At 39.1% G+C, this 27,239-nt stretch overlaps 1 protein-coding gene across 4 annotated transcripts in view; it reads right to left on the bottom strand.

The window, feature by feature from the left end:
- Positions 1-27,239, bottom strand: part of wake (ankyrin repeat and fibronectin type III domain containing protein wide awake) — a 370,794-nt gene that overhangs the window by 107,187 nt on the left and 236,368 nt on the right. The window lies entirely within an intron of this gene.

Genomic DNA, 27,239 nt, shown 5'->3' with positions numbered 1-27,239 from the left:
TTTACGATAATTTGAACCGGAGATATGATTTTTTGAAAATAGGTCAAATTTGACCTTTGACCTATCATAACTCGGTCAAAAATTAAGATATTGATTTGCGGTTTGCGCCAAAATTCTTAGTTTTTTATGCTCTTTCTAATGATGTATCACAAGATAGGGGTTACCATTTGAAGAAAAAAAGTTGGGGGCCCCCGCGCCCCCCCTGAGGAGGGGACAAAAATTTTGACCCCCCTAGAAGATGGACCCCTTTAAGATAGAAACATTCCCAAAGTTTCGTTTTTCTATCTCTAACCGTTCAAAAGTTACGAGGGGGGGTACGGACTTTTGGGACACCCTGTATGTTGCCTTTACTACTATTAGTGCAGTGGCTTGGCGTGCATTGCGATACATCGATTGTTATGCAATTTAAACCTATGGAAAACAGGGCCGGATTTACCTACTTGCCGCCCATGGGCCGCCTGTATTTTGCCGCCCCCATCTCATTCGTTTTGAAACATCAATAAAAACTGTCAAATGAACGTGCCGGAGGAAGAGCGATGCATAAGACGCGTTTACGCGTGTTGGATACATTTTTTGCGGAAGCCCTGTCAACACTACTAGCAAAAATTCACGGAACTTGGCGCGAAAGTTAAGTTCCGTAAACCTGTCTCTGTGCGGACAATGCTTTCATTAATAAGAAATGAACGAAAAAATTATGAAAGAACAATCATAAATGTGGTTCAATAATTTTAACTTCCAACGCTGCGCGTGCTGATCGCACTTTGTTTGGCGCAATGCGTGAAGTATTCCTACACTCTTGTAGGCGCTATGCCTTTCACGCCGACCGCTGCTGAACGCACTGTTTTTGACGCAATGCGTGAAATATTCATGCAGTCTTGTAGGCGCCATGCGTTACACGGCGACCGCTGCAGACTGCACTGTGTTTGACGCTATGCGTGAAGTATTCATGCAGTCTTGTAGGCGCTAATATGGGTTACATGCAGACCGCCGCGCCGAGGGCGTCTCCTTTTCATCTCAAGTCCTCGTCATCATTGCTCTCTGCGCCGCGCCGCTCCAGGCCAAATTGCGTGTTTGGTTTCTCTCTCAACTAGACTAATGAAAGGGCAGCCAACTTTCTGACACAAAAATGTCACTGACAAAATTAAGATTCCAATGTCAGACCAAAACGGTCAAGAATGTTCATGAATGAGCGTTCTGGCCAAACTGCGTGTTTGGTTTCTCTCATAACTCGATTAATTAAAGGTGCTGTCTCTTGCATCACCGCAAAACGACAAAATCAGAAATTACGATACTCACAGGAAATGCAAGATTTTGTCGCCTTTTCTCGTTTCGTTTGCAATTTTATTTTTATACCTACATTTAAAAAAAAAATTGCAAAATTTGCCGCCATGGGCCGCGGCCCATGTGGTCACCCCCTTAATCCGGCCCTGATGGAAAAGGATCAATAAACAGGGTGTTCGCTGATTCTTTACCATAGGTTTAAATGGCATAACAATCGATACATCGCAATGCACGCCACGCCACTGTAATTAGTGGTGTTCCATATGAGCCACTAATTGATTTACAAGCCACAGTTTTTTCTCAGTGTAAGGACAAGTAGGACAAATTGAATATTCGGGACACGAAAGTAAAAAGTCATTTTATCTCACCCGTGACCTCACCAACTTGGTATCAAGGTGAAATTTCCTAATTATCCATTTACCTTTAGCAAAAGTTTACGGCAGATCCCACGCTCCACAGATTCCTGAGTCGATTCCTAAGCCGAGCGAACGAGGATATCGCTGGGATTTGTCCGAGTTATTAGGCTACATATTAGCCCGAGCGAATACGTGCAATGTGAGCGTAAACTACAAAATACGCGGGGGTGGTCGATCCTCGAAGCGATACACATCGGAGGCTAAAAAAGGACGTGTCCGTTTTAAGATGAGCCTTGAGCTACCGATAGCACGAGCTTCCTGAAACTCGTCTATGGACGCACTTGCTCCCTTTCAGAAACAACGCGTTCGTATACCGGGCATCAATTTCGCAGGAATATAGCTCGGGAGTCCAACTCGGTACAATAAAAACTTTTGGCATTCGCTCATGAAGGCCCCTTTGATTGCTTCCGATCCCGTTGTCGGAAAGTGTATTTTTCCACGGAAATATCTTTTATAGGCGCTTTTAAAGACGTTTCCTAAAATAATAGCGCTTCCAAACTTTTCATTATATGCGAGAGGATTCCGCGCGAGTTTCATAAAAAAAAAGATCCTTTATGTGTTTCGTTACGAAAGTTTGCGGCTGGCCCAGTGCTCTCCGGTGTGTGCTCGTCGTTTGGTCGGCCTTGGAAAATATTGTTCGACTTAATAGGAGTATAAAGTTTCTATGTACTAAGATCTATTTTTATAGACTTTGAGGTGCGTTTCTGAAGCCTTCTAGGTGTGTAATTCAAAAGTCACTTTCAAGAAGGGTGCACGGAAAGAAAGTAAATGTTGATTTAGCATTTATACTGTTAAAAAGATGTTCGACAAGTTTCAAATGCTGATTTTACATTTTAACAAATGCTAACGTAACTACGGCCACTGCAAAACTTACAAATTAAAATGTTATGTAAGCATTTTTGAATTGTAAAATAAGCATTTGAAACTTGTGGGACATCTTTTTTAACAGTATAAATGCTAAATCAACATTTAATTTTTTTCCGTGTGATTGTCTGTTTAACATGATTAATGAAACCCGAGTAATTGAGGACAAATTCATTGATCATTGTACTCTTCACCCTCGCTAACATGTAACTTTTGCGAAATTATGCGAATCATTGTCGTAAATGGAACAATGAAAAGTTCCATAGATATTTTTAGCGACCGACTGCATAGGAATCAAGGATTGGGTCAACATTGGTTTTATTAGTGATCCGTTCAAGTATGCATCGGGAATTTTGTGAGATCATGAAGATAATTTCAAATTTTTCAAAACGTATTTCTTGTTTGAAAAAATCTCTCTGAGGAATCGTAAATTTTAAAAAGTTCACCTCCTAATTCTCACGTTTTCCGCAGACCCGGTGTTGTAATAAAACATTGGCCAGAGCATTAAAAGGAGGAAAGGATTTGATTATGCTTAAATGTTTTTCTAATTTCTCTAAAGTTAGTTGTTCCTTCTCCTTTTTCCCTATCTTTTTACGATAGGCGTCATCTTTTATTTTTAAAATTACTGTTTTCCAACCCTTCGATGTCAGACAGTCTTATAAAAATTTGCATAAAACCGGAAGCTGTCATGATACCCTGTGGGCGGTTCCAAGAAGAAACTATACTTGCGTATCAAGCACCCCAGCGTTTTTATGATAGAATCATTTTTTCCCTTCTTTTTTTCTCTTTTTTTCCCTTCACGGAAATAATACAGCCAGTTGAAAATTGTTGCCTAATTTAATACTGTTTTTTTAATGCATAAAAATTCGCGATAATTGTTATCTTCTTGACTTGAAATACTTACGGACTTTTTCTGCCTTTAAAGATTTTACTGCACTATTGTAAGACTATTCGAAAATCGGACAAGGCATCCTCGTATCCTTTGAAGAGATTTGGACGGCAATTTAAACAAGGACAACATTTTCACTGAAATGTTAATGCGGCGTTGCATTGTTTTGTTGACCAAATGATATAAAATTCTTTGTAGGCAAAAAAATCCGATCTATAAGTAAACCAAAATACGAGACTGAGAGACCAGAACAAAATTCTGAGGGTGATTCGTCCAGATGATGAAGAAAATATTTGCTGTATAAAAATTTTAGACATTTTGATTTTTTCTCAAAAGAGAAAAGAATTTGTACACTTTCAGCAGGATTGCAATCCTCTTCTTCCTTTTCGAAAAAGGCATCCAAATTTTAGCGGTGTTTCTAGACCAAATGCCATTACTGTTTGCCGACTGCCAGTGGCAGTTGGAAATAACAGTTTTTGCGTGCAAATTCCAATTGAAAATATTTGAAAATGCCAGTTTAAAAACTACAGCTAGTCATGAAGTATTAAATTAACTATATATCTTAGAATCTCGTCTCGTCTGCCTGGGAATATTAATCGCTAAAACTTCTGTTGAACAAAACAAAATTAGAGTTGATATTTTATCGTTCTGTCGATACCTAACTTTATTTAAAATTTGGCCCCGGGCATTGGCAGCAGAGACCAAAGTTTGGCAAAATTGGATTCCCGATATGCGATGAAAAAATAATTTTAAATGTTTTTCAACTATACAAGTACTATTAAATGCGATAGTTGTAAATATCTGTTGTGCGTTCAAAAATAGGAAAAAGCACAATTTTTAATCAGTTCAATAACTATCAATATCATGTAAACACTAAACCCAAAAACTCAGAATTTTGCGGGTCACGCACAAAATTTAGAGCACCGATGAGGATAAGCAGTTATCGGTTTGTCGGAACTGTTCGAAGAGATTTGATACAAATCAGATGAAAATAACTAGACTTTACGAAATTTTAGCTGTTGAGCGATGACTGTTGACTCCCATTCACCTGCCAAATTCAGCGTGTGATTCCGGCAATGTTCCAGTTCATTACCTTTAACTCACGTATTTTCTGTATACGACAGTGTTGTCAAATGATGCAGGGTGCGAAAACGTTATCGGTTTTAAAAGTGTGCCGAAACGTAATGCCGACGAGGGCTGGACCTGAAATCCAACATGAGATGGAAGTGGCAACAATTATTTTGTCTGCTTAAAATATTTTAATTCAAAATTTTGACCTTTTTTGAACGGTTTAATTTGAGAACGTAGAACGCAGGCGTGGCAATCGGAAAATGAAACATAAAGTGCTCGGAAATGGAATGAAATTTATGAAACCGGAGTAGCAGCTTCGGAAAAAAACAAAATCAGATTTCTTTAGTCGTCTGCGTGTTTGACGGACCGTTTCAAATTTGGGGAGGAATTTTTAGGATTTGTCGTATTAAAAGTAGCCTCAAAAGTAGATATTTGGAAACGGCATTCCAAAAATTTTCAAAAGGGATACCCGAAGCCCTACCTCTGGTGACTCACATCTTCGATCCCTTTGATCCTCGAGAAGGGGCGAGAATGGAGATCAAGAGCTTTAAGGTCGTCGTGAACGTCACTGGCTGAGTTTTTTTGCGTTGCATATGAGAGAGCAGACAACTCTTGAATCATGACAGTTTCCTCGAGGCTGCATCTATCGATTCCGAGAAATTCCTAGAAGAGCGGCTTCAGTTGTCTGAGTAATTTTTCTCAATCTGCATTGAAGCCCGGAAAACTGAGACTTCTCGACTAAATATAAACGCATTTTCCCCCCAACTTAACTCGGATCGAATTCTCTAGGAATAAAACCAATCCTTCCGCCGTTGGCAAGTTGTTACTGTTATTCATACCCGTTTTACAAGAAAAAATGGCCTGGTACTCATGCTTAGAGTGGAAAGGCAAATAGCGTCACCTTGATTTGAACGGCGTCAAGCAGAAAAGAACCAAGCCATATCAGCTTTTGTTGACTTTAATTGGGCATTTTAATTATTTACATGAAAACCGTTGTGCGGATTTTTGCAAAAAGTTCAGTTAATTTTTTGCAATGTACCAGACAAATGCCTTAACATTTTCAAAGGAACCCGCACAAGCGTTCTCCTGTAAAAAATAAAATTGCTCAGTTAAAAGGCACTGGCTGATGAGGCTTGGTTCCTCTCTGCTAAGAGTGGTCGGGCTGTAGACAGCGCAAAAAGTTTTCCAAACTAAGGAATGGGAAAACATTTCATCATGGCAAAATTTACTGTAAAAAATTGTGCCTTTAGTGGGCTACAGTTGGAGTGTTGGGTGTCCCTAACAAAAAAAAAAAAAAAAAAAAAAAAAAAAAAAAAAAAAAAACCTGCACTGATTTTTCATCACTGACTGGTTTTACTGAACAGGGTGTCTAAACAGGCTGGCCAAAAATCAGTACTTTTACAGTACCATTTCAATACAATTCCAAGAAATTCAGTACCTCCTCAACAGAAAAATTCAGTACTTATTCAGTGCCTCCATTCGACAAAATTCGATAAATTTCAAAAATTTGAATTCCTCGCTCCAATTTTTACAAAAATGACGAAAAAATGAAAAAATTACGGACCCCCTTGTGGAATTTCCGCACTTTTTCAGTACTTCTGGACCGCCCTTAAAAAATCAGGACTTTTCCCGAACTTTCCAGAAATTCCAGACTTGTAGACACCCTGCTGCAAGTGAATCCTGTAAAACCTTTCAGCATTCTAAAACCTTTGTGAGTCAATAAAAAGAAAAAAAATTATACTTCATTAGTTCATGATAAAAACAAATTTGTAAATACTGAGGCAGTCTGTAAATGTCTACATGCATAAATTTGTTCAATTGTAATTTAAAAAAAATTTTTATTTTTTTTTTTTTTTTGGTTTCACGCAGAAATTTAAAAAAAACCTTCAGGTACAATTACAATCATATTACCGTAAACAATTAAAGAGACCAAGTTAATTTTGCATCCTCCGAATTACGTTACATTCCTTCGTCTGGAAAAAGAAAAAAAAACACGATAAAGTTTCCAAATTTTCGGTGGGAGGGCCTTCAAACCTCATTTTGGAGGGCTACCTCCGGCAAAGGAGAGCCGTTTCTTCTTCAGCGTACTTCGTCAGATAACAAGACACTCGAGAGGGATGAGAGGGGAGGTTGGGTGTCAGTAACGCAAAGCCTCTCATCCTTACAAGATTCTTACCAACCTTACTTCTGCTTCGCTTACTCTATCTAGCTCGAGGTTTTAACTTTTCAGCACTTCGTCTGGACCGTTTCTGGGAAGGTGCAAAGCTGAATTTTCATATCTAATTTTATTCTGCTACCGAGAAGATTACGCTTACATTTGGGAGTTCTGCCCGAGAATAACCGCGCGACTAAATTTTTCATGATTTCCGCTTCAAGCCTTTGCGTCCTTTGAGTTGGAGAGTCGCCGCGGTTACTCTCGCGCCGTTTCGCAGAAAGGATCGATTGCTCCGCGGGCGGGCGTTGCATACGATAAAAAAACAAGGAGAAACATCCAACATGAATATGTTGGAAAAGCGTGCCGAACAACTGAAATTTCAGAGACATGAGCTTGAATGAATCGCTGAACCAAGAGCTAATAATATCAGCTGTTTTGATATGGCATTCTATCATGGAGTAATGCATAGGGCTCATGTTGTATAGTCAATGGGTACGAAGCACCCATTAAAGTGCGGCGGGAAAAATATTCTAGATTCAAATCGCTCTAGCGTAAAAAAGGGTTTTTGAAGGATCTGTCAAATGAAATAATACGGTTTTGACCGGAAAATGTTCTCAAGGGTTTCCAATCAGCAGTTCATTCAGTTTTTTTGTAAAAGAACATCAGGGCTTGGCAGTATAACGGTTCAAAGACAAAAAAACGGGTCCGAGGAAAAAATATTTGGACGGCCCGTTGAATAGCATTGGTTTATCGGTGTGCTGTACTATGGTACATCCAAGTGATTTCAAAAAGCGAGCCCTACTGGCACGCTTAAAAAAGGAATACGCTAATTTACAAAAATAAAAATGTAGACAATCTCCTTGGTAACTACGTGGTACAGGTACCTACCCAAAATCTAGAAGATGCATTTTGCAGGGTTGCCACCAAATCTAGAAAATGAAATTCCCTGATATTTCCCCGACATATTTTGGTGGGATTCACTTAAAGTTGAAGATATACCAGAAGGTCAAAGAGACATAATTATTCATAGTTTTTGGGCAAAATTTTTGTTCGAAACGTCAAACCTATTCTAGAAAACAAATAAAGGCGCTTATCAATTTTTCCCTGACAAGTTCGTCATTTTCCCTGACATTTCCAGGTTTTTCCTGGCTTTTTAAATTGAGATGAATTTGGAAGGATTTTGACCAAGGCTTCGGAAGAGATGAGGTAGTTAATAAGTATGGTACGTATCAAAATTTTAAAAAGAAAGCAAATTAAATAAATTACATTTTTTTTTGGAAAATATTTTGGTATGTACCATACTTATTAACTAACTCATCTCTTCTAAAGCCTTGGTCAAAATCCTTCCAATTTCAGTTAAAATGGCCTTATCAGAAATAAATCTTAACAATTTTTTCCCTGGCATTTCCCGGTATCCCCTGACTGTGGCAAATCTGCTTTGGTCTACCTCCTCGGGCACGAGCATCACCATTTTTTTCCGTGGCCTACTTTTTCGCTTCCTCATTCTCCTCAGCGGCCGCTTTTCTTCTCCGTAACCGCTCCCCGCGCCTCCATACGCGTGCTGCCTTGGAAAAACACGCGAAAAAATTCCACACTCGAAGAAACGAGACGTGGGCTCGAGGCGGCTGAAGGGATGGCCGACGCGGGCGCCTCCCTCGGGAGATTCTCAACCGGGAGTTACCGTTAACGCGGAAGATTTAATTTATTTTGCGTTCATGAATGAGATATTATTCTCCCCCGACGCTGCCCCCCCTTCCCTCCGCACCCTCGCTCTCGGTACCCTTTAATTAATTGTTTCGTTTGTAGCGATGATAAGACGCCCGATCGGGGCCCCGCTTTTCACCCCCCCCCTCTCCTCATGACGCCCCCGACGCCGCGCTGCTCTCAGGTGAAATACGGTCGCGTGCCCCCGCTAAACGCCTGTGAGATTTTGGGTCTGCTCAAAGTTTTTCGACCGTCGCGAATTAGAAAATCGCCTTAGATGTAGTAAAAAAACAACGCACACAGAGATATTTTTCCTCATTTAGATGCTAAAGAGTATAATAGAGATGTTGCATGTGTGAGGAATTTGCGATTTGACTATTGATTCTTAAGTTAAAGTTCGCGAGAAACACGATGGTGCCACTGGTTTTCTCTGAAATTAACTGCCAAGCTCAAAAAAAGCTCTCAAGTTGACGCCAAAATGGAGGGGATATCCCACACTATCTTAAGAGACCACCTCTACATCAAAACAAACCCTCCATAAATGCATTGACAGGGCTGCCACTTTATTTGGGGACTCCAAAACTTCTTCAAAGACGGCAACCCTGCTAATGTATTTGCTCCCTATCTTTGCATGGAGAGTTTGTCTTGATGTAGAGGTGGACTTTCAGGATAGCGTGGGATATCCCCTCCATTTTGGCTTCAACTTGAGAGCTTTTTTTGAGCTCAGGAGTTGATTTCAGAGAAAACCAGTGGCACCATCGTGTTTCTCGCGAACTTTTACATATGAATCGATGGTCAAATCGCAAACTCCTCACACAGGCAACATCTCCATTGTAACTGTCGGTTGCACTTCGTCACCTTCCGGCTGAACTATCACAAGCGCTATGTGACGTTTCAAAATTTTCGCCACCATTTTACTTTTTACCAAGAAATTGTTAGTCGTATCTGTTAGTAAAATTGGCTTCATGAGCTGCGTTTCAACATGCTATAGGATTTATTACAGCCGGCTATAGAAAGCGATAGAAAATCTTGTATCCAGGGTATAAAATCATACCGCCGGGTTATACGAAGCAATAAAAAATTACACAGTCAGGCCTTCAGTTCCTATCGCCAGGTTATAGCTATAACTCCATTGGTTAAAAAAGGCAATAAGATATTGTATAGTCGGCGATAGAGGCTATAAGAAATCTTATGGGCGGTTATAGGTCTACGCTATTTGGAACACAAATCCTATGGCCAAAGTTTACCAAGAGGGCTATCGAACATTGATAAAATAGATTTCAACCAGAAAAAAATGATGTTGATTCAACATACTGGATGTAAAAAAAGTGTGCGAGAGCTCACAGAATGCTGATTTACCAGCTACAGCAGGTAATTTTACATCTTGACATTGCTAAAGTAACTGCTGGAAAGGTTAATTCAGAATTTTGCAATTTCTCGCTCGTTTTTTTTACATCCAGAATGTTAAATCAACTTCGCTTTTTTTTCGGTGTATACTTTCAAACTTACCTCCTTTTTTACTCGCCTAAATTTTCACAAGTCTACGTTGTGAGGATTTGGAGAGTTTACCCTCGGAGCTTTCCAATGACTACAGGCTCCTCTCGATATAAAATCCTTTCGGCAGTGGAGGCGAGGAAAATAAACAGTTGGAAAGCAGAAAGCCCGGCCCGGGAACTTGTCTTGGCGCGGAGGAAATAAAGTGCAGATTCACCGCAAATCGGAGCGGAGCTCGTCCCGCTCAAATCACGAATCCAATTAGCGGAGCGAGCTCTTTTCGCGGCGCTGAATAAAATCCAATCAAGTCACTCAATCTTGCTTAATCCGTTATATCAATACCTCGCCAAACGAGCGACTACCATAAAAACCCAGAGGTGCTACATTTGTTGCAGCCCTCACACATTTCATATTTCATTGCTCTTCGGTCACAGTTGCGCGGCCTTTCTTATATTGCGTGAATCAGTGTGATATCCTCACCTTCCGGCCAAAGTATCACAAGCGCCATGCAACGTTTACAAATTTCCACCGCCATTTTAATTTTTTACAGAGATGAAGTTCAAGAGATGAGTTCAATGAAGCTATCGGAAAATTTCGCTGAATTTTCTTCGTGCTGCCGATAAAATTCAGTGTAATTTTCAAATGGCTTCAACCAACAAATTCTGTGAAAAAGAATAAAATGGCGGCGGAAATTTTTAAAACGTCACATACCTCGCCAAACGAGCGACTAAATAAAAACCGAGAGGTGCTACATTTGTTGCGGCGCTCACACATTTCATATTTCATTGCTCTTCGAACAGTTGCACGGCCTCTCTTATATTGCGTGAGTCGGTGTGCACTGGAAAAAAACACATTGGATCTAGAGTCCAGACTCTTGAAAACATTGACAAGAAAAAGGACTGATTTAAGCTTAAATCAAAAGGAAATCCACTCAAATTAAGAGGTTTGGTTCTTGATTTTGGCTAAAATCTGATTGAATCAAGAGTAATTTTTCTTGTCGATATTTTTAGGAGTCTGGACTCTAGATCCAATGTGTTTCTTTTCCCTGTGTGATATCCTCACTTTTCAAAATGTCCTCCTTTTCAAAAAATTCCCAGTTTGTTATACCTGAACCGGATAAACCTGTATATTTGCCTCAGCTAAAGGCTCTTAGATTTTTCCTGTGCACGAAAAGTATCTTGATTCATTTTGCGAGGAAAGATCTGTACTTTTAAAGGATGCCTGTCATTCTTAATACGTTTAATTTTGTATAATAATGTGCAACACCTCTGTTATGAAATATTTGCTTCAGGCGCCGCCGCACGGCGGGCGGGCGGCCAGCGCGAAACGCGCATTGGCTCCTACAAACCTAAGTGGATACTTCAAGCATTGTGCAATGCGTGAAGTATCAACTTAGGTTTGTAGGCGCCAGTGGGCCTCTCGCGCTGGCAGCGCGCCTCTCCGCTCTGTTAGGCTTTAATAATTATACTCGCATAGTCAGAGTTTTTTAACTCATGATTTTGAAATGTTTGCACACTCTGCATTGATTATTCTCATTTAAATTGATGGGGAAAAAATATGTATCAATTCATCAAAGGAGAATAGTAATATAATGTGTGTTTTTTAAGGATTGGTGGTTCCGTGTCAAATTTAATGATTTCCAAAGCACTTTAATTTTTTCTTTTACATTTTGTGCTTTTATTGTGCTGCAGCGAGGTGTACGTGCAACCAAACGCTCAAAATTTGAAGTATTTGACTCTAAAAGATTGTTGTACAAATGGGTTAAAACTAGAGATTGCGTGCTTCTTGGTTTTTTTACCTCTTTTATTCATTTTTGCAGTTTCTGTCGGCACAACGGCGGCTCATTGAGATTAATGTCGCTTGGAAAAGGTTTGTACTGATATTTGTCACGTTTTAAAAATATAAATGTTTTCAAAATGAAGTAATAATTTCGTTAAGAAAAAATTAAAAAAAAAAGTATCTACATACATCTAGGGTATATTGTACACCCAATATTTAAAGGGTAGAAATAAAACCAAAAATTCACCAATGACAATTTAAAAGGATTATTCAAAAGGAGAAAGTAATAACATTTCATTTAGAAAATGAGCAACCATAACAACACCTCCTTCTCTCTTAATTTGTCATTTCCATATTTTCAATATAATTTTACATACCGACTAAAACATAACGCTTGGACCAAGTCACTGTTGCTTATTTTACGTGTGGGCGTAAACTACTGGACAAAAAAGGTGCGCGGAAAAAAAATTCTTGACAAAATGTCCTGAAACCATTTTAACAAAGAAATTCAACGTAACAAAGGCGTGGTTTTTTTAGATAGAAAACATCGCATTCGATACTAATATCGAAACTGCACTCGAATGAGATATTTTCTCTCTAAAAAAACCACGCCTTTATTACGTTGACTTTATTTGTTAAAATTGGTAAGTGAGTGCTTTAGTCTCATGACAACAGAATTGCGATCTCAAAATTCGAGAAAAATGACGAGTACCTAAAAAAATGGAATCAATTGATGCGATATATCGCATGCCGTTCTGACAAAAAATATAGTGTCCATCGAATCACTTTAACGAACTCATTGATTCATACAATTGAAGGCTTAAAAAAGAAAGAAAGATAAAGATGAGGCCTGCTTTATGGAGAGTTTTTTTTTCTAGTCACGAGAAAAAGAGCACGATGTATGAAGCAAGAGGAGGGGGCGTAAATGCAAACCGGAATTTCCTCGGAACTGTTGCATTCACATTCTTGATTTTCGTTTTACGGCATCGCGCTTTTAAATAGTTTACATGTACGCTTGCACTCAATCGATATCAATTTTTTATTCGCTGAGCGTCAGAATTGAGTCACGTCATGTTCAGTCCGGTAAATTGGTTTTTCAGGGCATCCACGGTATCTTATTTAATTTCCGCTGTGCTCATAGTCAAACGCGTGCGGGTGCATTTGATTGCAGAAATTGAAAATTTTACCTCGCGGCCGCACCTTCGGCATTATTGACGTTGATAGTTCTGTGTAAAACTTTTTCAGCGAAAAAACTAGGAGAATTCGCCTGACGAAGACTGATGAATATTGGAGTGATCACTTTACTAAGCGAGTTAGCGTTGATTTTTGAGAGTAAATCCTACATAATAGGGAAAATTGGAGTGCGGGGTTTCTATAATATAATGTCTGCGAGAACGGAAACAAAGAAATGAACAAAGTTTCAATAAAGCTCTTGATTCATTCGAAGGAACTTAACAGTTAAAGTATGTCATATGAACGGTGCTTTTTGGCTACGTGAAAGCTTTCCAAGAAGTTCTTGCGACCGTGAGTGAGCAAACAAGAAATGACGAGTTCACATAACCCTTGGCTGGATTCAATAGAATGAGCGAGAAATATCCTCACGTGGGATCGTATCATTCGATAAAAATATAAATGGGATTTTCAGGTCATATTTATGTTTTAGTTCGAAGAAACTTACAAATTTAATCATTTATGGGAAAAAAAGGATTTTCGTTCATGGAGGCAACATTTTCAACACATGAATGTTAGAGAGCATTAATTTACGAGCAAGGAATATCGTTTCAATTAAATATAAAGTCACGAAATTTTCATAACTTTCCTATTTTCTTCACCCTATTTTAGGTATCCCTATATATAACTCATGTTTCCAGACTCCTGGCAATCTATTTGACATTCATAAATTTTATTTGCGTTTCATTGACTTAAATCGACTTCACCTGACTCGACTATGACTCTAATCGACTAAAAATTACTCTGAATGTCTCTAAATTGAAATTCCATTGGATTTGATCTACGATTTAATTGACTAAACTCATTCTCAGTATGAGAACAGCGTGAAGTTTTAGTAGAGAACTTCGATAGAGAACTTTTACGGTGGCGGAATCAGTCAGTTCATCGAATGTAGAGATTTTAAACCGTACTTGACTTTATTACATCTTATGTGGTTTAATTGACTTTAATTGACTCCACCTGACTCGAACATTATTCTAATTGACTCTAAATACTCTGAATGTCTCTAAGTTGGAATCCCATCCGATTCGATCTGCGATTCAATTGACGAAACTCATCATCAATGAGAACAGCGCGGAGAAATTTTAATAGAGAACTTCAATAGAGAACTTTTACAGCGCAGCTGAATCAGTGAGTTCATCAAAATTAAATTCGTCGAATATTAAGAGAATCTCGATTCCGAAAAGATAGTTACAACTATCCTCAATAACGCAGCAGTGCCGGCTCCTCGTATATCCTCCTCCACAATACTGCCGTGCTAAGAAAAACGCCGTATGAACATTCGAGAGTTGCCAAATTTCCCTCAAAATAAAATTTTAATTTTTGGAGAAAGCTGTGAATATTTTTTCTTGAAATTTTCAGAACTTTTAACTGAAATTTCGAAGAAAATAAACTGAAGAATTGGAAGAAATTTTCTTGCAAATTTTCCCGAAAATTCGCGGTTTACCGAGGGAAATTGGGCAACGCCTGAAAGCTCACACGGCGTTTTTACTTAGCACGGCAGATCTGCCGTGCTAAGGAAAAACGCCGCGTGAGCTTTCAGGCGTTGCCAATTTCCTCTGATAAAATACGAATTTTGGGGAAATTGAAAAAATATCTTTCCTCCAATTTTTCAGGGTATTTTGTTCGCAATTTAATCTAAAATATCTGAAAATTTCGAGGAAAAATATGCATAAATTTCGTCAAAATTACATGTTTTATCCGGGGAAATTTGGCAACTCTCGAATGTACGTACGGCGTTCTTCCTTAGCACGGCAGAATAGTACAATCACGAAGGTAAAGGTAAGTCGGGGCAAAATGGAAAACGGAAACATTCATCAGGAGGAGAAAGAGAAGACGCTTTTAATGTATCAGTGTTGGGTGTGATATTTCGCTTGCAGCCTGGCAAGGGCGCTCCATTGAAAGTGCGAAATTCGCTCGGGCTAATTTAGTTATCAAGCTTTAATGAAGCCCGGGGCTGGGGCCCGGGACTCCAGGGTCGCGAATCCCTCCGAGAGCGAAATGCGATGAACTAATGCATATTTCACAAACTGTCTGACTCTTTAAATTCCTCTTTTTCACTCACTCCTCCCGGGGCTCCTCTCTTTTGTCGTACGTTATCAGCTTACGCCTCGCGACTCCCGCCGAGAGCCCGCCTCTCGCCGCGATGCACTCATGCAATAAAATGGACCCTGTTAAGCAGAAAGGAGTCAAGCCGCATCAGATATTGCCGAATTTAAAGGGGCAATTTAATTTTTTGCATGAAAACGGTGATGCGGATTTTGTTGCAAATTTCAGTAAATTGTCTGCATAGTACGAAACAAATTCTCTAGAATTTTCAAAGGCATCTAAATGGACCCTGTTAAGCAGAAAGGAGTCAAGCCCCATCAGATATTGCCAAATTTAAATGAGGGATTTAATTTTTTGCAAGAAAACGTTGGTGCGGATTTTTGTGCTAATTTCAGTGAATTGTTTGCATAGTACGAAACAAATTCTCTATAATTTTCAAAGACATCTGTACAGATGTTCTCTTGCAAAAAATTGAATTTCCCGATTAAATATGACAATATCTAATGTGGCTGGGCTCTTTTACGTTAAATGCAGTCCAAATGTTGGAACAGGAAAATTCTTCTACCGTAAAATTAAACTGAAAGTACTTAAGTGAGAAAGGAATCAAACCACATCAGATATTGCCGAATTTAAAAGGGCAATTTAATTTTTTGCGTGAAAACGGTGGTGCGGATTTTTTTTTGCAAATATCGGTGAATTGTCTGCATAGTACGAAACAAATTCTCTAGAATTTTCAAAGGCATCTGCATAAATGTTCTCTTGCATAAAATTAAATTGCCCGATTAAATATGACAATATCTGATGTGGCTGGGCTCCTTTACGCTAAATTCAGTCCAAATGTTAGTACACAAAAAAATTCTTCTACCGTAAAGTTAAACCGAAATTACTTAAATGCTTGATTCGACTGAGTGGACTCCGCCCGGTTAAATTTGGCAATAGTTGATGAGGCTTGGTTCACTGGAAAAAAAATAGCTTGGATCTAAAGTCCAGACTCTTGAAAACAATGACAAGAAAAAATACTCTTGATTCAATCGGATTTTTGCTTAGATCGATAGGACATCCGCTCAAATTAAGATGCTTGGTTCTTGATCTAAGCAAAAATCCGATTGAATCAAGAGTATTTTTTCTTGTCAATGTTTTTAAGAGTCTGGACTCTAGATCCAAGCTATTTTTATTCCAGTGTTCCTTTCTACTGAATGCGGTCCAATTTGGATTCATAGATTGGCTACCCTTTCGGGACCTAAAAGCTTCATGACTTAACCTCTAAATTACAGACTTGTCACGCCGTACTCTTCCTATGTATGTAGGTGCACTCTAGATATACTATTCCTAAACGCAAAGTAATTAAAAATATTCAACGAGCCCACCACGCAAAAAGCAGCAAAGAACACACGTCAACCGCAAGATCTACGCTTGGCATACTCGCGGAGGCTGAATTCTAACAATAAAATTAGCCGCGGAAAAATTCCGCGGGGGCAGCGACGGGAAAACGGAGGCGTTAACTCGTTCGTATCCTTACAAAGTGGGGGATCGAAAAAGTTCCCGCGAAAGTTCCGGGCCGGGATGAGCGTTCTCCAAAGTTCCCGGGCTCGGATTCTTTTCCGCCCTTGGCTCGATTGTCGAATCGATATCGAATTACCTTGATCGATATATAGCGTTGGTAAGATAGGGATTTATCGATCCAGCTCGTTCGATAGCGATAAAAAAATCGACCTGCTGCAGGCCTCCCGTGACCCGCTAACTTCCCGACTTCCGTCCGAATCATTACACTTTAATTTTTAAAGCCCGCTCCGCCGGCTGAACTTTCAGAGGCCTACGCCGAGCCGCGGTACACGCAAGTCGGTGCACGATCGGCTCGTCGGAAATAATGTATCGTGTTCGATACATCGAATAAGTGAGATCGTATCGATATCGATTGGTTCAACATGTAAACATAGCCTCAAAAGTCGATTAAGTCGATGTGAGGGAACAAGCTTTTTATTTTTTCAAAGCTAAATTGTTCAACGAGGCTGTCCAAAAATTTTACTGAATTTCCTTTGAGCTGCACTGGAAAAAAAAAACACATTGGATCTAGAGTCCAGACTCTTGAAAACATTGACAAGAAAAAGGACTCTTGATTCAATCAGATTTAAGCTAAAATCAAAAAGAAATCCGCTCAAATTAACAGGCTTGGTTCTTGATTTAAGCTTAAATCTGATTGAATCAAGAGTGTTTTTTCTTGTCGATGTTTTTAAGAGTCTGGACTCTATAGATCCAATGTTTTTTTTTTTTTTCCAGTGAAGCTGTCCGAAAATTTTACTGAATTTCCTTTGAGCTGCCGATAGTATTCGGTGGAATTTTCAAACAGATTCAACCAACAATGTATCCGTAAAAAGTAAAATGGCGGGAGAAATTTTGGAATGTCGCATGGCGCTTGTGATTCTTTGGCCGGAAGGTGACGAAATGGCGATGAAATGTGAAATTGTGAGGAATTTTCTCATTTGCAGCTTTAACAACTAAAATCCTAAAATTTTTGATTAAGGTCATGTCCTATTGTTTTGAAGCAAACGATACATCAAACCAATACCGAATACGATCTATTGGGAGCTGTTTCGAAGAACGGAATGAGTGACCGCTTTCCTCTGGAGGAAGACTGAGTGCTCAGGTTTAAAAGTCGGCAAGAGTTTCAATCAGCATCTATTTTGCACTCAAAAAACCTGTGTGATAGACGGTATTAATTTGATGTCAGAGAAAAGCGGTATTCATCGATTTATTCTCACTGGTTCTTAATTTTTGTCCATTAAGGTGATTTGATGGACGCCATATTTAGTGTGTCAGAACGGCATGCCATATACCGCATCAATCGGTTCCAGATTTTCAGCTACTCGTCATTTTTCTCAAAATTTGAGATCGCAATTCTGTTGTCAGGAGACTAAAGCACTCACTTACCAATTTTAACAAAGAAATTCAACGTAATAAAGGCGTGGTTCCTTAGAGAGAAAATATCGCATTCGAGTGCAGTTTCGATATCAGTATCGAATGCGAAGTTTTCTCTCTAAAAAAACCACGCCTTTATTATGTTGAATTTCTTTGTAAAAATTGGTACGTGAGAGCTTTAGTCTCCTGACAACAGAGTTGCGATCTCAAAATTTGAGAAAAATAACGAGTAGCTGAAAAACTGGAACCAATTGATGCGATATATCGTACGTCGCTTTGACGCAAAAAATGGCCTCCATCGAATCACCGTGAGTAATCGTTTTTACTGCTCTTGAAAAATTTGACTTCTTGAACCTTAAGGTTAGGTTATGACATCGACTGATACATTCACATCTCTCATACATTCTCTCTTGTAGTGGTCTCCAGAATAATTAGCCTCTAATTCGACGCCTCGTTTAGAAGTCGTATGAGAATATTGTGGAAAACCCTTAGAAAAGCGGGTTTACGGACAGTAGGTCTAAAAGAAAAATGGCTACAAAAAAAAAGGCTACCTTTTTTGGTCTACAGTCAAAATGTCTGCATGAAAATGCCTATAAAATAGTGTCTATAGGAAAATATGTCTGCGGTATTAAAATGTCTTTGGTTTGACTGCCTACTCCAAAAATGTCAAAGTACGTATTTATGTCGTCTGGTAAGAATCTCATTTGAAAGTGTATCCTCAAAGACAGCTGGACGAGGCTGTGGATGCTGCAGAAGCTGATGCGTAAAAATTGTGAGTCACATTTCGCGAATAATTGACCCTCTAAATATCAAGTGTATTTTATATATATTTTATTTATTTGTTTATTTTATAAATATATTTTTAGTGGCCAACATAAATATTTTGACATTTTCTAAGTGGGTAAACAAACCGTAGACATTTTAATAGCGTAGATATATTTATCTGTAGACATAATTTCAGCAGGCATTTCAATGTAGACGTTTTGACTGTAGACTAAAAAAGGTAGCCCTTTTTTTTGTAGCCCTTTTTTCTGTAGACGTACTGTCTGCATACCGAAAAGCGTGGCTGGAACGGCAGCGTGGCTTGAAACGACTTAAATTTGTATGCACACCACGTCAGAAGTGCGACTCGGAACGATAAGTAGTCGGAGGAGCCGTAACGGTGACTACGTTCCTTCCGTTCCGTCAAATTATACGTTTGAGTCGTCAAAACCAAAGGGCAAAGTCACGCAGTCACAGGGCTTAAATATTTAAATGTTTATCATTCATTCATACGACGTTTGTTTAAGTAAGAAGGTAAAGCCGAAAACTCGGGCGAGATTAAATTTCAATGGCATCGCTAACCACGAACGTTTAGCGAGAGGGCAACGATAAATTTTCACCGGCGATTTCTGCTTCGCGGTGAATCGATTGAGCTGCCATTCAAACCTACGGGAAGGAATTACTTATCACGATGTTCGCGATGAGCGCCTCAATCATCGATTCTTTATCACAGTCGAAGTTGGAAAATATTGATCGGTGATAAATCACGATCTGTAAATTTACCATGGAGCGTGCGCAAGGAAATGTTCGTCTTTCGGGAGGAAAGATGGCGTAGCTTTTTTTTTTCTTTTTAAGCGCTCAGCCGATAGGCGGCGCTTTTTGATTTCGACCTGCCACTAGAGCTCTAGTATACTAGTGCGCTCAAGCGATCAAATGGCGCACCAACTCATCGATGCACGAAACGCCATTTTTACTTTTTTTTTTTTGATTACCTCATTATGCCTCTGTGAATACGATTAAATGCAAATTAGCGTAAGAAATAAATAACAGTCCTAAAACTCTCTTTGCTATGCGGTTTATAGTTATCCTATAATTACTTCTGAAAGTTCAAGATTCGCGTTCTGTTTTCCGAAAACTTTTCCACCGGTGATAACCTTATTCGGAGACCTTAGTAGAATTCGCCTACATCTAGGTTATGTGTCTTTGACCTAGGTACTGGAGAGTATTGCCATCCTTTTGCCCTTCTCTGATTGGTTCATGAGTTTTGGCGTCTTTGGCCCTCTTCTGGCTTAATAAGATCAATGTTCATTTTCTGTAGGTACATAGCCGCGATTCAGATTCAGATGACACTACTCTCCCGTATTTGCTTCTCGCGTCTCGCTTACTCCTTTGTGTTTTCATATTTCGTCCATCTCCCTCCATCCATAATTAATTCCATAATCCATCCGCCTCGTTTAAGATTGTGTTGTGAAATTTAAGATTGTGAAATTGTCTGAAATTTGAAGCATAATATTTTGGAATTATTCAACGTAGGTCGTGTCTTGTCTTCAGACTCGTTCTGCCCACCTCGTGAAGTTTGTGAAAGTTTCTGAAGTATAATGCTGTGAAATTATTTGACCAATTATCATGCTACCTCAGAGACTGTTTTAGTGTTTTTGGGTTAGTTAAAGTATGTCAGGTAGGAGATCTACCATTTGCGATACATGCAAAATGCTTCATTATACTAGTGTACCACAGTTGTTCTCAAGCACCAATTACAACACGGTTTGCATTTTTATGCTGAATAGCATAGATAAACGACTGGAGCATTTTGCGCAGCTCAAGCGCAGGGATTTGTACCTTCGTAATTGTCACCACCTCATCGCTGCAAATTATGAAAAGGACCGCTCGAGTGTATCCTTGATCATAGAATATCTGTTATTCTCAAAGCGATGTCGTCATCACATCCCTGTCAGTTCACAACTTCTAATTATTGAGTTTAACTAGGTGTCAAAAAATCTGAGATATCTGAAGTAGCAGAAAATTGTGTACTTTCAAAGTCTAAGATTTTTTGCGGCACCGACAGTTTCATAAATCTTCCTTATAACACTCTACTCTGAAACCGCTACATTCTACCTCTCATATTGCTCCATAACAAAGGTATGTGTTAGCCTCTTTATTTGTACTAAAAATTCTAGGTTTCATGACTCATTTACTCATTCACTCTCTGGTGAATTTGGTTCCGTCAGATTCATTGCAAGACACCTTATGTGTTATCTCCGCAGACCTAACACAGGCATTTGAACGCTCAATGAGAGCAAAATTTCAACTGGCCTGTTGTCTACTTTTCAGTAAAGAAGGTAAATAACCTTCCTTAAGGACTCGCTTTGAGACGATAAAACAAGGTTTCTCCATTACTTACCGTAAGACGATAATAAGTGTTCCACCAGACTATGTAGGAGATGAGGTTGAAAGTTACATCACCTCCATGTGTGAGGAAGTTTTCTTACCTACAACCTGATTTTATGACTTACAACTAGTCGTGATTAGCTCGCTTTGCGAGCTGACACGTCTAGCCGGGGAGTGCCCCTGGACCCCAGTTCTACGCTTCGCGACGAACTTGCGACTCGCTCCGCGAGTCGCCACCGCCCCGCACAGTTTTTAACATTAATGAGGAGACAACATCTATGTCTTAATCTTCTTTTTCACCAATTTTTACAGAAATTGATGTTCTAGGAGTCCGGACCGCGTTTTCGTGCAGGGCCGCCATCTTGGATTTGGAAATGTTGAAAATCTGACCAAAAATTCGAGTTTCTCGAATTTCGTCGAAATACACCTCCTAATACCGAATTTCATAAAAATCGATCGATATCAGGAAGCGATATAGCATTTTAGGCCACGGCCGCCATCTTGGATTTTGAAAATCTAACCAAAAATTCGCGTTTCTCGTCGAAAAATACCCTTGGATACCGAGTTTCACGAAAATCGATATAACAGGAGCCGACTTAGCATTTTAGGCCACGGCCGCCATCTTTTGGATTTGGAAATTTTGAAAATCTGACCAAAAATTCGTGTTTCTCGTCGAAAAATACCCCTGGATACCGAGTTTCACGAAAATCGATATAACAGGAGCCGACTTAGCATTTTAGGCCACGGCCGCCATCTTGGATTTTGAAATTTTGAAAATCTGACCAAAAATTCGAGTTTTCCGTCGAAAAGTACCCCCGGATACCGAGTTTCACGAAAATCGATATAACAGGAGCCGACTTAGCATTTTAGGCCACGGCCGCCATCATGGATTTGGAAATTTTGAAAATCTGACCAAAAATTCGAGTTTCTCGTCAAGAAATACCCCTGGATACCGAGTTTCACGAAAATCAATATAACAGGAGCCGACTTAGCATTTTAGGCCACGGCCGCCATCTTGGATTTTGAAATTTTGAAAATCTGACCAAAAATTCGAGTTTCTCGTCAAGAAATACCCCTGGATACCGAGTTTCACGAAAATCAATATAACAGGAGCCGACTTAGCATTTTAGGCCACGGCCGCCATCTTGGATTTTGAAATTTTGAAAATCTGACCAAAAATTCGAGTTTCCCGTCGAAAAGTACCCCCGGTTTCCGAGTTTCACGAAAATCCGTTGAAAAATACCTCCTAAAACCCTATATTTCGTCTATAAGGCAGTGACGTCACGCAACAGGATTGAACCTGTTCGGCGCGATGCGCGTAAACAACCGCGTATCTCCAATGTAATACTATATGGAGAAATAACTTTTCGCTCTTGCGGGCATCCGAGGCAGCGGATTTGAATGGGAATAATTTTAATCAACTCCTCATTACAATAGCTAAGCGTGTACCAATTTTAAAGGAAATCGCTTCGGCCAATTTTTATCTAGGGGGGGCAGAGTGAGTGGGAACAGCAGCTTTATATAGAGTAATAATAACAAAAGATACTGCTTTCGCCTGGCATTTTTTCATGCGTCGCATCGTCTAATAAACGGGGACCTAAATTTACTTGATTCCATGAATAGGTAAAATGGCTCAGAGAGAATTTCGTCGAATGATCACTACGGCCATCTCTCATCCAGTTGGAGGACTTTTACTTACCTTTGATTAAAAAATTCATAAACCATAGAGTTTTTGGAAATTGAGTACACAATATTATTGTGAAAGATTTTTGAGGTTGAGTCTTTGTTTACATTCTTAAAGTATCAAAAGTTCTACAGTTTCATCGTGTTTCCTCCTAACTTTATCAGCTTATGAGCAATGGCTCCTAATTTACTCAACTCCTCAGCAGGCCAAAACTCTATACCTCTACAGATACATATGAGAATCATGCGTTTCAACGAAACCTACGAGTCCTGCTTATCATCACTCAGGAACCACCGATCTTTTCTGCAGGTGTCATGGACCATTCATGACAAATACTGTTGCAACCGCCCTTATCCTAGGTACATATCTATGCATAGTAATTCTAGTGATCAGCTCCATACTCACAATGTAATTTCTGTAAAATACAGTTGGACGGTGGAATTACCAGACCCCGTATCTCGGTTTGCGACGTTGTAGACTTCCTTTCATACTTTCTTCTTTACACGGAAAACCAACCAACATCAATTTATAAAAACTTCTGCAATTTTTCTTCTCTGTGCAAAGAAAACTCTGTGAAAACCAAGGAGGAAAAATGATTTGTTCTCTGTCAAAAGAATAAAATGGGAGCGGAGATTTTTAAGCACCGCAAACGAGATATATGGTCTGCTAGTTTCACTGTTGACTTGTTACGATATACCTATACCTACAATATCCCTACAGATTACATTGAAAATATTACTGTCCCTGTAACAGTGACTGATCCGAATGTTATCACAGTAGAGGGTTTCAGATATTTGGGGCAGCATGGTTTATTAATTACACAGAACGTAAGTTACCTTTATAAATTAAGGCGTAGAGGCAACTTCTGCCTTTGGTTGGCCAGAAATTTCTGTAAACGCATTTAAATTCCTAAAATTTATGAGAAATTCCGAATCTACTAAATGAAAGCAAGGATTTCAGGAGAACATGATTAACAATTTGCTGTCAGAAGGAAAACTGCGGAAGGAAAGTGGGAAAGATTTTTCACTAAGGCTCAACATAATATGAGGAGGAAAAAATGAATGTAATTTCCGTTTACCCTGGTTATAATTCTGGTATTGTAAGAATTCTCTTTCTCTATTTACGTAATTACGTATTAGATTATTGTATTGTATGAAATCCTGTTATCACGAAGACAGAGTATCAGAGAGCATAAACAATATACATAGGAAAGGTTGTGTCTGATCATGAGTCATTAGAAGGTTTTAGCGTAGTGTGCTGCAACCTAGCGGACACATGGTGCCTTCGATTCACGAAAAGTTACCTTCAGTACTCACAATCAGTTGCAGTTGATTGATTTCGTTTATTGCCTCATCATTTACCTATTAATATTTATATTTCGTTCATTTATTTACCTATAATATTTTTTACGTGTCCAATTAGGGCATCATTAAAACAATTAATTTGGCCTCGTTAAGTGATACGTTCATCTTTGATACATTTTCTTCAAATGATCTAGAAAAGTTATTTTTTGGAGCCGTAATAGTTTTCTCTGTTTTTATGAGAAATCGAGGATTTTTTATGTATTAATATTTCGGTACTTAAGTAATGGATCATTATTTTTCTTATGGATCTTGGATTTTTTTTTCGGGGGGGGGGGAAGCACAATTTTAGATGTTTTAATTATTGCAAATTTTAACATACTCAGTTAATAGGTAGTAAATTAAATCTGGGACTCATTAAAATTGCGCTCACCGCTGAGCGCTTCTCTAATACCCACGTATTAGAGCTTTCCCGCTTGTTTTTTTCTTCTTTTTTCGCGAAAGCGACGAAATTGATTTTTCAAGAAATAGCAGGAATTAAGCTGATTATATTTGAAAAACAAAGGGAAAAGCTCTAAGCAGAAAACGATGTGATCGCCGTGACAAAAAACTAAATGCTTAACACATAGGCAGATGAAAAATTGGAATTAATGGACCACTAGACAAGGTACGAATTTAAGCATTCTGATAAACGTTTCTTGACCAGAATTTCACGTAGAGCACGATTTGCGCAACGAAAACTAACGAGAAAAAATCCAAACGAAGATATTAACGTTTTTATTTCACATTGGTTACGAGGAATTTGAACTGCCCGCTGACAAGAAACTCAAAGCTCTACGCGAGTCAAATCGCGCACTACAACGGTTTCAACAAGCTTCTCAATCGAGTAATGTTCATTTCCCACCATGTGTTGTTCAAACTATAAGCAATTTGCTACAGCTGAGCCAAAGCGTCAAGACTGAGGTCGTTGCCAGATGTTTATATCGCAGAGGCTGCCATGATAACGTTTAGCGCATGATGTGAATCACGCAGAGCATTGAGTTTTCATGAGCAGGTGGTTTGAATTCACGCATCAAGAATCATTAAATATCTTTGGAAGGAGTTGATTTCGGTAATTTTCGTTGTGCGCGTCGCATTTTACGTGAAATTTTAGTCAAGAAACATGTATCAGAATGCTGAAATTCGTACCTTGTCTGGTGGTCCATTTGAACCACTGACCACACGCTAACCCCTACTATTAAGGGGTCTAGCAGGCTAGCCGTCTCTGACTGGCTAAACTTTCTCGCCAATTTTTGCTACTGACTGGTGCCTATATTTTTCAGCTTTTTGAGCCAATGGATATTAATTGTTTCATGCTATTCCTTAATTTTTTTTTTTTTAAATTTACTTTAGAGATTAATGAGTGTACCAATCAAACATTTCAAAAATATTATGTGCCGTCAAGATTCACTTGTGCGTGGATTATGTAACACGGCGCTACACGGTCTAACGTTATATGTAATACGTTTTTTGAACTATTGCTAGTTGAGATCTCCGAAAATTGTATTAATTCAAACATTTACCAGAACTACATATATATTCGATAACTCCATAAATCTCACGAAAAAAGCATGTACACTTGCACTGATGCCAATCACAATATAATACACTGTGCAGTTTAGAACACAGCACAGGTTAGGTTTCATTTCCTTGAGCAACTAAACTAACGTCGAAGCAATGCGTAGAGTATCATGCCGATATGAAGGCGCATCAGGTCGGCACGAGCATCACGTAGAAATGAATGCGCACAAGGCCGAGTGTTCTTGGTTCATTAGACTGCGATGAAAAGAAGGAACAAAGTCATACTAGAGGGAAAATATACGTTTACAGTAATTTCGACCTTCACTTGGGCGTTAAACACTAGATATACTCTTACGGATGCATACAATTTCAAACCTCTATTTCTTATTGGTTCAATCTTGACTAAAAAGCCAAGTTCATTTTAGTAACTCATCAACCATAAAACTTATAAGTAATCGAAAAATTGTGGTACAAAATTGAGAGAAATATCATATTAATACAATAAAAAAATGGAGTGCTGGTTTATTTAGTCGGTATGAAAGGAAATCGGTTCGCCAAAAAATGTTCTCAACTCGAAATGAGCACGACAGAGAAGTTGTTTTGAACTGGAATAATTGGATTGAATTTTGCAAAAAGGAACCAAGAGCATTGCAACGTTGCGAAGATTGTACAACCTCGTTTGTCCTAGAAAGAAAACCTGTTCATCTATAAACACTTTTTATTTTACACGCTAAAAGCTGTAAATTTAAGACAAAATTACCGTGTAAATTTCATATTTTTGCATGATTACAGTAGTTTTACCGCAGAGGGTGGAGTTGCACAATCTTATCAACGTGGTAATGCTCCTGGTTCCTTTTTGCAAAATGCAATCCAATTATTCTTCTACTTCGATCGCAGAATAACCGAAATGTTTTTAATATCCCTTGACAAAATAATATTATTAGTTTATCGTCTTTTGAAACTGTAATTCTGAAGTACGGTACATCGTGGGCAGCGGTATTTATTACGCGAAAATAATTCTAGATATAATCTAAGATCTAGACGGCTTACAGTACGTATCTCTTCGCAGTACACATTATTGTAAAGCGTTTTAACAAGATGTTCTCAAATCGGCCCTCGGGGCTTTCGCATAATTTTCGATCACTCGCCGTAATGGCGGATTTCGTCGGGAATTTAAGGACGGTTTTAAGGCTCCACGTGAACATGCACAGTATGCTTTCTTCCTACGCTTACACTGCTCCGGGCGAGGCGGGCACACCGAGACACACATTTTCTTTTGAAGGGAGCTCACTTCCTCCAATTCGAGTAGAATGCATGTTTCCGAGAAGTGCTCCTCTTCTGCTCGATCCGCTCTTAGAAAAACAACACAAACGAAACTAAAGCATGGGAAGAGGATCTTGCTCAAAGAGTCTCCGAGCGAAAGAGCTTTTCTCGAGATATTGAGTTGACGACTTTCAGCCGATTTTCCTCGTGCGCTAACGGGGAACAAAATGTCGCGGAGCCCCACGGCTAATATACTAATAGAATTGTGATCAAGTCATGGTCACTTTTGAAGTCTCGTCTAGTTTCTTCCTGCGAGCTAAGTCGCACACATTCGCTCTATGGGTCAGGTAGACTATATCTTGCAAAACGTAACTATTGTTTATAGCTCGGCTCATTTTAGAAATGAGGGGCTTAGAGGACAAGGCGCATGAGT

The sequence above is a fragment of the Bemisia tabaci genome, chromosome 4 (assembly GCF_918797505.1).
Source record: "Bemisia tabaci chromosome 4, PGI_BMITA_v3".
Taxonomy (NCBI): domain Eukaryota; kingdom Metazoa; phylum Arthropoda; class Insecta; order Hemiptera; family Aleyrodidae; genus Bemisia; species Bemisia tabaci.
This window is presented reverse-complemented; position numbering and strand designations above follow the sequence as displayed.